This window comes from Mesoplodon densirostris, chromosome 2 (genome assembly GCF_025265405.1).
Source record: "Mesoplodon densirostris isolate mMesDen1 chromosome 2, mMesDen1 primary haplotype, whole genome shotgun sequence".
NCBI lineage: Eukaryota > Metazoa > Chordata > Mammalia > Artiodactyla > Ziphiidae > Mesoplodon > Mesoplodon densirostris.
In genome coordinates this window covers 118,878,216-118,891,064 of record NC_082662.1, presented here as the reverse complement: position 1 = coordinate 118,891,064, position 12,849 = coordinate 118,878,216, and positions in this window count along the sequence as shown.

Sequence of the window (12,849 nt, the reverse complement as noted above, 5' to 3'; positions counted from 1 at the left end):
CTGGAGGATTTGAATCTGAGGCTTTAAGACTGTCAGGTTATTATTTTGAGAAGAACCATTCGTTAAAAGACACCATTAGGAGAGTGAACAGGCAGGCCACAGGGTGGCAAGGTATTTTCAATACATATGGCTGACAAAGGACTCGTATCCAGAATATAAGAATTTCTACAAGTCAGTTAGAAAAATACAGACCACCCATTAGAAAAATGGGCAATATTTTGGATCGGTACTTTACAAAAGCAGATATCCAAGCACCCAATAAACACAGGATAAGGAACTTGACTTCATAAATCACCGTGGAAATGCAAACTTAAACTGCAGTGAGATACCACCACAGCCCCCATAAGAATGGCCAAAACTATAGACAAACAAGTTCTGGTGAGGATGTGAAGCAACTAGAACTCGCGTACACTTCCACAGGGAATATAAATTGGTACAACCACTTTGGAGAACTGTGTGGCAGAATCTACTAAAACTGAACACATAGATGCCTGATGACTGAGCGTTTTCACTCCTACGTATATGCACATGTGTGGGCACCAAAAGACAGGTGCAAGAATGTTCATAGCAGCATCACTTGTAACAGATTAAAAACTGGAAACTACTGGTCTCTCAACAGAGAAGGAGGCCAACTCCCCAACCCACACATCCTCTGAGCACTGAACATGTGAGTTTAAGGTGAAGCATGGAGAGGTGGGTAACATACCAGGAAGCACTTTCTGACAGTAAGCTTGTTCCTGGAAGTCTTTGGGTGAGAAGTTTCATATACTGTAGTCTGGAGTTTTCTGTGCTTACTGCTGAAAGCAGGAACGGACAGGGTGAATTTTCTAAGTTTTCTTGCCCGAGATTCTCTGATCCAGTGGAAATGGGAAACCAATCTGGCACTGCCAGGCAATTCTTTTGAGACTCAGTTGATTGGGAGAGAGGTAAAAGGAGTGAGGAAGTAAAGTAGGAATCGAATATCTTGTTGGCTCAGCTCAAGATGTTAACATTTATACATTTTCCTCTCGTTCTCTTTCCAATGGATCTCCTGACTCTAGCTGTCTTTAACTTTGTTCAGCTGCAGGTCTAGAGGGTAACGTGGGCTACAGCTAAGGTAGGAGACGGGACAACCACAAACGGTCTAGCGTGCAAGCACTTGAGGTGCTTTGCAGGCAGAACCCTTGAAGCCTCAGCCGCTGGCTGCTTCCACTTTCACTGGGTTCCACCAGCTTGAGTGCATGAAGCCCCCCCACTTCTCGCTGTACCCCTGCAGAGTAAGATTTGGTTGCACCTTCAGAGGTGTTAGTGAAGTTGGCTCTCTGAGCTGAACTGGCTGCACATCATTTCTTGGGGACGAAAGTCACCCGAGGGAAGTAGGGCTGCTCCCAGGTTAGGATTCTTCCCAGACCCAGGCTCACCATGAATCAAGACGGGGATGGGCTGGAGGGATTAAAACCCGTAATACTAATACTTTAAGGGAAATAAGGGGCTAAAAGGAGGTGGGGAGGATAACAGAGCGGGGGTTCTCAGCTAGAAGGGGCTTGAAGCCCAGGGGCCCTCATTCCTCAGGGTGAGCTGGCAGGAGAGCAGTGGTAAGGGACAATGGCTTCTGGGGAATGGGAAGATTCAGCCCCACCCCTAGGAGGTAAGAGGGAAGGGTGGGGTAGATAGCAGGGGTTAGGGGCAGCTCTGGGCGTGGAGACAGCATGGTGGGCCCCAGAGCCTCCCACCTGGGCTTAAATCCTTGCTCTGGGTACTAATATGCTGAGAGCTTGGTGAAGGTTTTTTTTTTTTGCCGTACACGGGCCTCTCACTGTTGTGGCCTCTCCCGTTGTGGAGCACAGGCTCTGGACGCGCAGGCTCAGCGGCCATGGCTCACGGGCCCAGCCACTCCGCAGCATGTGGGATCTTCCTGGACCGGGGCATGAACCCGTGTCCCCTGCATCGGCAGGTGGACTCTCAACCACTGCGCCACCAGGGAAGCCCCTAAGAAAGCAGTTTTTAATGATTCTCTATAATATTGGAAAATTTGGCAAGCAAAAAAGAAAGCTTTAGCTTATATTTATAATTTCATTATTTTTTAATTTATCATAAAAGTAGTAGGAGTTTGTTCAAGGTGATGATGGACTGACTGAGCAAATGTATACTCTTAATTAATTTTTAAAAAAGTACTGAACTCTACCTTTCAGCTCAATTTGCTTCATCACTTGGCATTGAAGAGCCCTGTGTTTTTTTTTGTTTGTTTGTTTGTTTGTTTTGCGGTACGCGGGCCTCTCACTGCTGTGGCCTCTCCTGTTGTGGAGCACAGGCTCCGGACATGCAGGCTCAGTGGCCATGGCTCACGGGCCCAGCCGCTCCGCGGCATGTGGGATCTTCCCGGACCGGGGCACGAACCCGTGTCCCCTGCATCGGCAGGCGGACTCTCAACCACTGCGCCACCAGGGAAGCCCTTGGTGAAGTTTTTAACCTCTCTGTACCGCAGAATCCTTAGTTCTAAGGTGGACGAACGATTACTCCTGAGTCATAGGGGTGTTAGGAAGTTTAAAGGAGATAAAACCTTGAGAAACACTTAGACAATGCTGTCTAGAACTTTCTGCGATGGTGGTGATGTTCTCTGGGCTGTCCAGTTCAGTAGTTACTAGCCACATGTAGCTACGTGTGGTTGGCTAGTGAGGCTGAGGAACTGAAATTTTGTTTTTAATTTTACTTAATTTAAATAGCTAGTAAATCAACTATACTCCAATAGAAAATAAAAATTAAATTAAAAAATAAAAATAAATTTATATAGCTACATGTGGCTCGTGGATGCCTTGTTGAATACTGTAAGCTTAGCATAATGACTGGCAAGTGGGAAGTGCTTGATGATTAGCTACTGTTGTAAGGAAAGGAGTGTGGAAGCCTTGAGCTACCAGAGCCTTCCCCTCAACCTTAGTTTGTACTGGAAGGGCCCAAAGAGGTGAAGTAAATTGTGTAAAGGTTCTCAGCCATGAAGCCTGCTGGCATTGGAGCCACATCCCTAGCTGGGACTGGAGGCCCAGGGAACTTGACATCATTTCTCTGAATTAGGTTCGAAAGAGAGAACTGAGGAAATTTATCAAAAGCCTAGAATTTAGGACAGGAGCTGTAAAGACCAGGAGTCCCGTGAAGATGGAGCCAGACTGGGAATGAAGCTCTGGGCCTGGCTGCACTATGAGGCATCTGATCAACCTCTTTCCCTCTCCCTCCTAGAGACCTGGAGAGAACTTGGAAGGGCCAATGGGAAAGTTTGTGTCAGGTCTGCAGCAATCCCCTGTGGCTACATGGACAATGGCCCTAATGAGAGCATCTTTATTAATACCGAAAGGTCATTCTCTGTCCACCTACCCACTTATCCATTAAGCTTTATTTTTTATGTTTTAGCTCTTGCTCAATGCCCAGTCCATCTGTGCCCCTGGGAGCTTAGGAGGAGACAGGCATACACTCAGTGTGGTCTTTGTGCTTTTTAAACCATTTTTTTCATGCCTCCATTATCCTATTTCATCACACTGTATTGTATTTCTCTTATTGTCTTTCTCTAATTCCAGTTTGTGATCTCCCCAAAGCCAAGAGCCAAGTCTAATTTATTTTTGTGTCTCCAGGCCTAGCATAGTAAGAGCTTCAAGGTATGGCAACGTATAATTGTTAGGAGTTCTGGAGTCAAAGAGTTGGGTTCTAATTCTGGCTCTGCTGCCTACTAAGTGGAGGATGGGGGGTGGGAGGGGTCGCTTAACCTCAGATTTTAAATCTCTAACTAGGTAATAATGATCTTGATTTCTAGTATTGTGGAGAGGATTACACTTTTGGGCACACAATATCTTGTACACTCATCCTTCCACCTGAAATTGGGGTCTACACTTATATCTTCTCAGGAGACTTGTACCACCAATGCTACATGAACTTTTCTCTCCCATGAGTACGGTCACACCATCTCAACTGGATCTTTCTGAAAGATGCTCTGAAAGATGCTCAAGTCTCTTTTGTCTTCAAGCCAAACCAAACCAAACCAAACCATTCCAGCAACCCTTCTCTTGACTCCACACTCACCGTAAGCCCCATTTACAGTCACTCTTCTTCAAAGAGTAGAAGATGGCGGCACTTCCCAGTTGGTGTTCTAAGACTCACTGGTGTATCTCAAATGGTTACAGGTGTTATAAGATATTGATCTTCTCAGCCCTCAGGGCAGCTGGGTGGGGCCACACTTCCAGTGGGGAGCAGCCTTGCTCAATTACCCAAAGTTCCATTTAAATATAATTTTCTAGGGCTTTCCTGGTGGCGCAGTGGTTAAGAATCCGCCTGCCAATTCAGGGGACATGGGTTCAAGCCCTGGTCCGGGAAGGTCCCACATGCTGCGGAGCAACTAAGCCCGTGCGCCACAACTACTGAGCCTGTGCTCTAGAGCCTGCGACTGAAGCCCCCGTGCCTAGAGCCCATGCTCTGCAACAAGAGAAGCCACTGCAATGAGAAGCCCACACACCACAACGAAGAGTAGCCCCCGCTCGCTGCAACTAGAGAAAGCCCTCACGCAGCAACAAAGACCCAACACAGCCAAAAATAAATAAATAAAACAAATTTAAAAAATATATAATTTTCTATATGTGCCACAAAGTGAAAGGGTTTGGGAAGCACCGACATGCATTCTGCCATCCCCCAGTCTCCATTTGCTCCCCTCCCAATCACCCCTCAACCTTCTCCAGTTTGGCTTCTGCCTCCTTCATGTCTCCAGCATTTCCAGTGGGTGGGGTTTTGTTCACATTTTGTTTGATTTCATGCTCACATTGTTACTGCTGATTACTCCCTCCTTCCCTGAACACTGGGACACCAGGAAACTTCTCCCGGTTTTCCTCCCCACTCACAGCAGGCTCTGCTCCCTCCTTCAGGGTCTCTGAAAAAGTTCTTTCGACCCCAGTCCCAGGCCCTGTTCTCTGTTCACTTTACAGTCTCTCATTCAATAGTCTCATCTGTGCCCATGGTTTAAATGATCACTTCTAACGCAGACTCCCATATTTGTCATTCTAATGCAGGTCATAACCTTGCATTTAAGATATGAAACTGCTGGGGGAGGGATACATTGGGAGATTGGGATGGACATATACACACTACTATATATAAAATAGATAACCAATAAGGACATACTGTATAGCACAGGGAACTGTACTCAATACTCTGTAATGGCCTATGTGGGAAAAGAAGCTAAAAAGAGGGGATATATGTATAAGTATAATTGATTCACTTTGCTGTACGCCTGAAACTAACACAACATTGTAGATCAACTATACGCCAATAAAATTTTTTTAAAAAGATATGAAACTGCTTACCAGAGAGCTCTGCGTGGAGGTCTCAGAGGCTTCATATGCACAGCTGTCGAGACTGAACCCAGCCCCTGCCTTCGAACCTGGTCCTCTTCTGGTGTTTCCTGTGTTAGCTGGCAGCACCACTCACCACCCTGCTGTGCAAGTCAAACACCTGGGTGTCACGACCCTGATTTGCCCCAAACTTTCCCATACTATGACCCTTTTGGATAACTGGTATCGTGCATGTGTGCATGCTTTGTATTTCTGTTGTTTATCACTTCCCCACTGCCAGTCTGCCTGAATCCCAGTTGTGTCTTAGATTTCAGTTTACATAACCATTCCTATGGAAGCTCTTCCCTGACCACCCCCCATCCCCCAGCCCAGGCTGGCTGAGGGGCACATACATCTGTCTCAGCATTTAGCACACCCATCCGGCATTGTAATCGCCTCTTGTGTGCATTCCCTCCACAGGACTGCAAGCTCTCAGAGGGCATGGGGCAAGTTGGTCTTGTTCTTTGCTGTGCAGTCAGTGCCTGGTTCAACAGACATGTGTGGGATGGAGACTGAGATACAGCAGAGGCTCCCCTCTTACTGGTCCTGCTTATGGCCAGTAACAGCCAGCTAGAGGGCTGCTGAATTGTCACCTGATCTGCCCTTCTTCAGGTCCTCTCACCCCCACTTCCATTCTCTTATTCATGAATAAGTGGGTCTTAGGGTGGGATTGCCCTACCTAAGGTGCTTGGCTGTCTCTGAGTTAGCCTAGTATCCAAATAATTCAGTACCTCTATTCCTTCCTTCCTGGCTAATGGGAGATCATCAATTTCTTTGGTGGGGGGTGGGGCTTCCATTTAATCTATGTTTCTTTGAATCACAGCTGCACCCCATCTGTATTTCCTTACTCTTGATTGTATACATACCCATTACATTCCTCCTTGCATATATTTTCCTAAGTAGCATGTTAAAGTTTTTTTTTTCAGTTGTGGTTCAGATAGGGCAGCCTAGAAGCCTGTGGTCACCAAAAGCAGTCTTAGAATTAGGGAATGGCTCCATAGAAGCGGCTGAAAATGGAAGGAGGTACATTCTTCCCTGGAGATTGAGGAAGAAAAGCATATATAATTAAAGCAATAAATTGGGTTTTTGAGGTTGTCTGTTTACCATTGTCAAATATAATCTATTTCATGCATTTATCCAGAATGCATAAAATAGGTCAGATTTCATTTTCTTCAGTTTGCTTATTTTCTCCTCCAGTTCCCTGCGTAGACACAGAACCCAGATGGAAATGGGAAGACTGTTGACTTGTGTACTTAGAGAAGGTGGTGGTAAAGGATTCAGTGCACTGGATCCTGGGAATTGGATGCCTGTGAGCAAATAAAAACTAAAAAGAGGCAATGAGGTATCTGGGAAAGAGCATGGTGTTCGGAGTCAGACAGATCTGAGTTAGAATCCCGGCTCAGCTGCATTCACTGTGCAGCTTGGATTTCACTCTCGTTCCTGTCTTCCCTGCATTCACTCCGTGCGGTCCTCCCACCACCATATTCTCCCTCCACTGGGTTCTTTTCATCTGCATATGGACATGCGCAAATATCATCTCAAAACAAACAAACCTTGCCCTCTGCCTTCTTCATCTCCTTCAGCTTCCACCCAGGCTTCTTCTCCCTTTACTGCCAAGCTTCTCAAAAGAGTCGCCCACACTCCCCGTCTCCTCTTCTGCAATCCCTACCCACTCCTCAGTCCCCGATGATCTGGCTTCGGCCCCCACTGCACCACTGACCTGCTTCCATCACAGTCACAATGACTCCTGTGTGGCCAGCCCCAAGGACCGTTCCTTACCCTCTGGTCATCTGGCTACTCAGCAGCATTTCCAACAGTCGAGCTGCTTCCCTCTTGAAGCAACTTTTCTTTCTTGGCATCCATCTCATCCCCCTCTCCTGGATCATCCTCCTACCTCTCTGGCCTCTCCTTCTTAGTCTGTTTGCTGGATCCTCCTCTTCAACCTGACACTGAACATAGGGGTCCTCAGAGTTCAGTCCTGGGGTCCCCTCCCTTCCCCTTCCCATCACTTCTCTTCACTGGTTACACTGTCTCCCTAGTCCCACGGCTTTAAATAGTGGACGGCAACACCAAATCCTGACCTGACCCGACCTCTCTGGTAGACTTCGACCCGGAATATACAACCATTGGCTGTCCTCCTCCACTGGGGTAATCCACAAATATCTCAGACTTAACTTATCCAAAATAAAATCCTTCATCCTTCTCCTTGGTGGGAACAAACTACCCTTCCACTGTCCCTGCCCTCCTCCCCATGTTTTCTCATCTCAGTAAGCACCACCACTAGCTACTCAGATAGAAACTTCAGAGTCATTCCTCACAGCTAATCTATTACCCAGTTCTATTGGTTCCTCTCCAAAATATATCTCGAATCCACCTGATTCTCCACATCTTTACTGTCACCATTATAGTGGATCTTCTGATATCTTTTGCCTCCATTACTGTGAAAGCCTCTTAATTCTTTTCCCCGCCTCTGCTCTTGCCCTCCCATGCATTTCACACAGAGATATGACCTACACAGAAGATAAAAAGACCCAGCGTAAACACTCCTTGGCTTAAAACTTCCAATGTCTCTCTTCATTGCACTGAGAATAAAACATAGCCCTTTCTATAATGCCCAGCAGGGGGAGTCCTACCTCTCTTTCCGGCTTCCTTTGAAACCACCCACTTCTCTCACCTTGCTGTGGATGATCCTTCCGCTCTGCTAACGACCACAGCTCCTCCCTCCATGCAGCCTTCCTCTGCTGTTCTCTTTGCCTCAGAGGCTCTGACCCCACCCCACCTCTGCCTTCACTCTCTGTGGTGTGTGTATGTGTGTGTGTGTAATATTAAACACTCAGAAAAGTAAAATTTTATTGTATGTAAATTATACCTCAGTACACCTGATTATCAAGAGAAAGAAAGGAAGCAATGCATAATAGATAACATAAGAAACATCTGAGTACCCACCACTCCACTCTATTTAATTCTAAAATGTCATATTTGCTTCAGATATTGTCTTTCTTAAAGGAATAACGTAGTACACAGTGAAGACACCCCACCTCTGGATTCCTTCCCAATTCTATTTTCCTCCCTTTTTTCCCAGAAGTAACTCCTGAATTTGGTATTTGTTTTTATATTTTCCTTACATGTGTGTGTATCCAACAACAATACATAGCATTGTTTGCGTAGTTACATTTTATGCAAGTAGTTTTATTGTGGGAGGATTCTGTAACTCACCCAGTTCCTCAGCATGCTTTGTGAGATGGATGGATCCACATTCACACAGGTGGCTCTGGCTGTCATGTCCACAGTGGCATAGTATTTCATTGGATACCTACATCTAACCTGATTTATTCTCCTCAAGATCGATAACGGTGCCATTTTCAATTTTTGACCATCATAAACACTGCTGCAAAGAACATCTGTACACGTCTCCTTGGGCACATATTTGAGAGCTTCTCTAAGGTAAAACCTTAAAATCGGAATTTCTGAATAATAGCGTACTTGCCTCTCCAACTGTACTAGATAGCGCCGGATTGCTCTTCAAAGCGGTTGAAGAGTTTCCACTCCCACCGCAGCGGGGGCATTTCCGGAGCTCCTTATTCTCACCTACAGAGGTGCCGAGCTCGGTCTGGCCTCCAGGGGGCGCCGCGCAGCTCGCTGTGATTCTGGGCGGCCGCGCCAAGAGCTGCTGGACGCAGTTCTTTTCGCTAGTTCGCGGTCCCTTGGCCCCGCAGGTAGTCATTGTTGAGGATGAGATCCCAGAGGTGCATTTAGGGCAGGCTCCAGCCCCTGGGTTGCTGGGAGATGTGGCCTTAATCCTCCTCTCCTCCAAACCTTTTCCAAAATTTGAAAGCAGTACAAAACAAAAACTTCTCCATCTTGAATTAAAACCAAAAAAGGACCTAGGTTGCTAAAAGAAACATCTGTATGCTTAACATGCAAAATATAGAATGCTAACATTTTAACCTATATGTTTGCTTCAGATGTTTTCTTTTTAAGAAACAAAACATTCCAGTTACACTTGAAATTCTCCTATTCTTTCACCTCCCTGCCTTCCAGGTGGCAGTTAAGATCCTGAGTTTGGCTGATATCCAAACCATTTATTTGTATAACGTATGTATCCATAAACAATGTATAGTATTGTTTGTTTTTATTTACACAAATGCTATTCTGTACGTAATACTCCTGCAGGTTTCTTTCCTATGCACACAACATTGTTTCCAAGATAAATCTACCTTGATGCCTGTATATCTGGTTCAGTGTTTATCTGTCCTCCTAACAATATATTTTTAGGTTGTTTTCAGCTGTTGGCTATTTAAGCAATGTTGCATACACACATCACAAGAGATTTTTGTTTTGTTCATGCTTACTTTTGAGTCCCTAGAAGTGTGCCTGGCACAAAGAAGTTGCTCAGTAAACCTGTGTTGAGTTAATGAATAAACGAACAGCCTCATACATGTTTCTAGGTTGCTCACATGCAGACTTTGCCCAGAATATACATATAAAGTGAAGTGGCTGAATTTTCAAGTGAGCTCAGCATATTACTCTCCAAGGCTATTGTTCCATTTTATACATCCCCCAGCAAATCTGAGAGTTTTCATTTCCCCTTAGCTTCGCCAACCTTGGTATCTTGAGATTTGGTGTATATGTGCGTCCAACCTGATGTATATCAAATCATATCTTCTTGTGCTAATTTGCATTTCCCTAATTCCTTTCTATCCCCCCACCTCCCGCCACCAATTGACTTCCTTTGTGGCTTCCAGGTTATCAGATTAGCAGAAGTAGGTTGGGGTGGATCTAGGGTCACTCTTAAGCTCTCAAGGGAGCAGCCTGACTCCTGAATGGGTCTGGACCTCTCCATGTATTTCCAGCCTCCTTCCTATCCTGGAAGGTTTTGAATACATGTGCCAGATCCAGGACCTCGGGACTGAAGAGCAAAGTTGGAGACCCAGGGCACCCTCCCCACCCAGTCCCACCTTGAGCTCTGAAGCCTCCTGTGAGGGGTGGGAGAGGGCTCTCCGGGCGCCCATGCGGGTCTGTTATTCTCCAGGTCTCCAGCTGGAGAGTGTCAGCCAGGAGAGCCTGGGACCCAGGGTGCTCTGGCATTTGTAGCAGCCTTGATGCCTCTGAGGACCCTGCATGTTCCCGTGGTGGGAGCTGTCTTTGGCGTCCCTGGCACTACCCCTCCTGCGCACACACCTTGACCTCCACTTAAGGAGAATATGCCATTTGGTCTGTTTGGCTCCTCTGTATTTGACAAATTGAACACTATTTGGAGAAAAGAAGACAAGTTCAAAGGTAAGGGGATAGATGTAATGGGAGAGAGGGCTGGGGAGCAGGGGTGCAACTGAGGAGGAAAGTTTGAACTCACAGGGTACCCCTTGGCCTTGGGACAATAGGGAAAAATACTGGGCCGCTGGGCTGAATGTAGCACTGGGAGTCACCACCCCTGTAGGCCTTTGAACCGGATCAACAGCCCAAGGTGTAAAATGTGGCACCAGTGGATCAGCCAGAACAGTGGGTGTGCAGGAGCCACTGCCAGCTGCCATTGGAAAGGCCCATATTTCTAGCATGTAGGGATGACACGCACTTGAGATCCTTTCCCATTTGAAAAGCATTAAAAAATCATAACCTGCAAGCCCAGAGAATGAGCACTCTGACTTAACAACCCTTTTACTTTCTTTTGCAAAGCATTAAAGTCATTAACTTCCAGCAAGCAGGGACAGGTTCTTACTTAACTCTTCTCTTCTGAAAAGTCTTAAAAATCAGCCGCGGTAAGACCTTGTCTCTCACTGGCAATGTTAAACCATAAAGCACTGTACTGTTGCTAAGTAATGGGGCCAATCTGTCTCTGTGTAACTTAAGAAAAATGGAATCTAGTGACATGTCTTCTGCTCAGAAGCCAGTGGTGACTCCACACTTTGGACCAGATATGATCCCATTGGTGTGAGGTTCTGCTGCCCTTTCACTGCCTTAATCTAACCATGTGTTTTCTGCTACCCACTGGATGAGGTTTTGCCCTCATCCATGCCAGCTGACTCCCTACATCTTTCCCTCTCCCTCACTGCCACCCATTCATCTTGCCCGTCTCTCTCTCTAAGCCCCCCTATGTGGACCTGACGTATAACATTCGTATTTTTAATAACATCCAAATTTGTATATTCCTTTAGGCTATCTGACCACACCCTCCACATCTCATTGAAGGTTCAACTTTGTGAATTCTACCAGATGCACTCCTCTTATCTTTTTAATCACTCCATCATTAAGTATTTATACATTGCATCTTTTCTAATTGTATGTGTCCATCTTTGCATGCACACTTAGGGGTGTACACGTGTAATGTATTCCCCACTATATTATACAACTCCAAAGCTTATTCTTTTCTTCCCATTTCTGCATCTATGTGCAGATACCCAGGCAGGTGACGGCATGTCAATTAGTCAGTTGCCACATGCTTATTGAGCACCCAGGGGCCAAGCATTGTGCTGGATGTTATGGGTATGGGCACAGTCCTTAGACTCTAGTAGGAAAGAGAAAAATTAAACAACTGTGTGAATTATTATAAGTGAGCAGAGAGCTGCAAAGTAGAAGGACAGATGCTTTGGTAATATGTATGAGTATATGTGGAGGTGGTTGGACGCCATTCCCCAGGAAATGATGTTAAACTGAGACCAATAGTAGGGGTAGAAGTTGGGAACTAGGCAGAGCTGGGGAACAAATCACTTCAGGCAAAGGGAATAGTATGGGTCCAGACTGTCATGCAGAGAGAGCATAAAGTACCTGGTAACATGCAGGAAAGGGTTAATTCAGCTGGAGGGGGTTGCCCCAAACTTATACATTCCAAAGGTCTTCAGGACTGCCCCTGGACCTGCTCCTGCAAGATGGCCTCTGAGCTCTTGGAATATCCTGCCTGATAAAAATGCCTTTGTATATCTGAGACCTTGGGCCAGGTCAGATAGTCTATGCTAACAAACAGACATTGTGAATCCTTGTTTTTATATGCTGAGGCTGTTTGGGGCCTTCCATATCAATTTGAACTCTGTTGGGGCTGGAGACTGAGGAGATAAGGTCAGTTATACAGGTGTTGACTACATGATACATGATGATCCTCAACAAAAACCCCGGACACCACAGCCCGGGTGAACTACCCTGGTTGGCAATATTTCTTATGTGTTGTCATACATTGCTGCTGGGAGAATTAAGCACTGTCCATGCAACTCCACTCAGAGAGCGTAACTGGAAGCTTCCACCTGGTTTCTCCTGGACTCTACCCCACGTGCCCTTCTCCTTTGCTGACTGTAATTTGTATCCTTTCACTGCCTTAAACCATAATGGAGAGGATACCAGCTTTTCTGTGAGTCCCTCTAGCAAATCATCACAACCAAGGGTGGTCCCGGGGACTCCCAACACAGGTAGAGCAGAGAGAACAAGGGCTGTGGGGGGAGGGGAACGACTGAGGTGAGGAAAGAGATGGAGAAAGAGACTGGATTCCTCAGAGACTTATAGGTCATGATCGAGAATGACA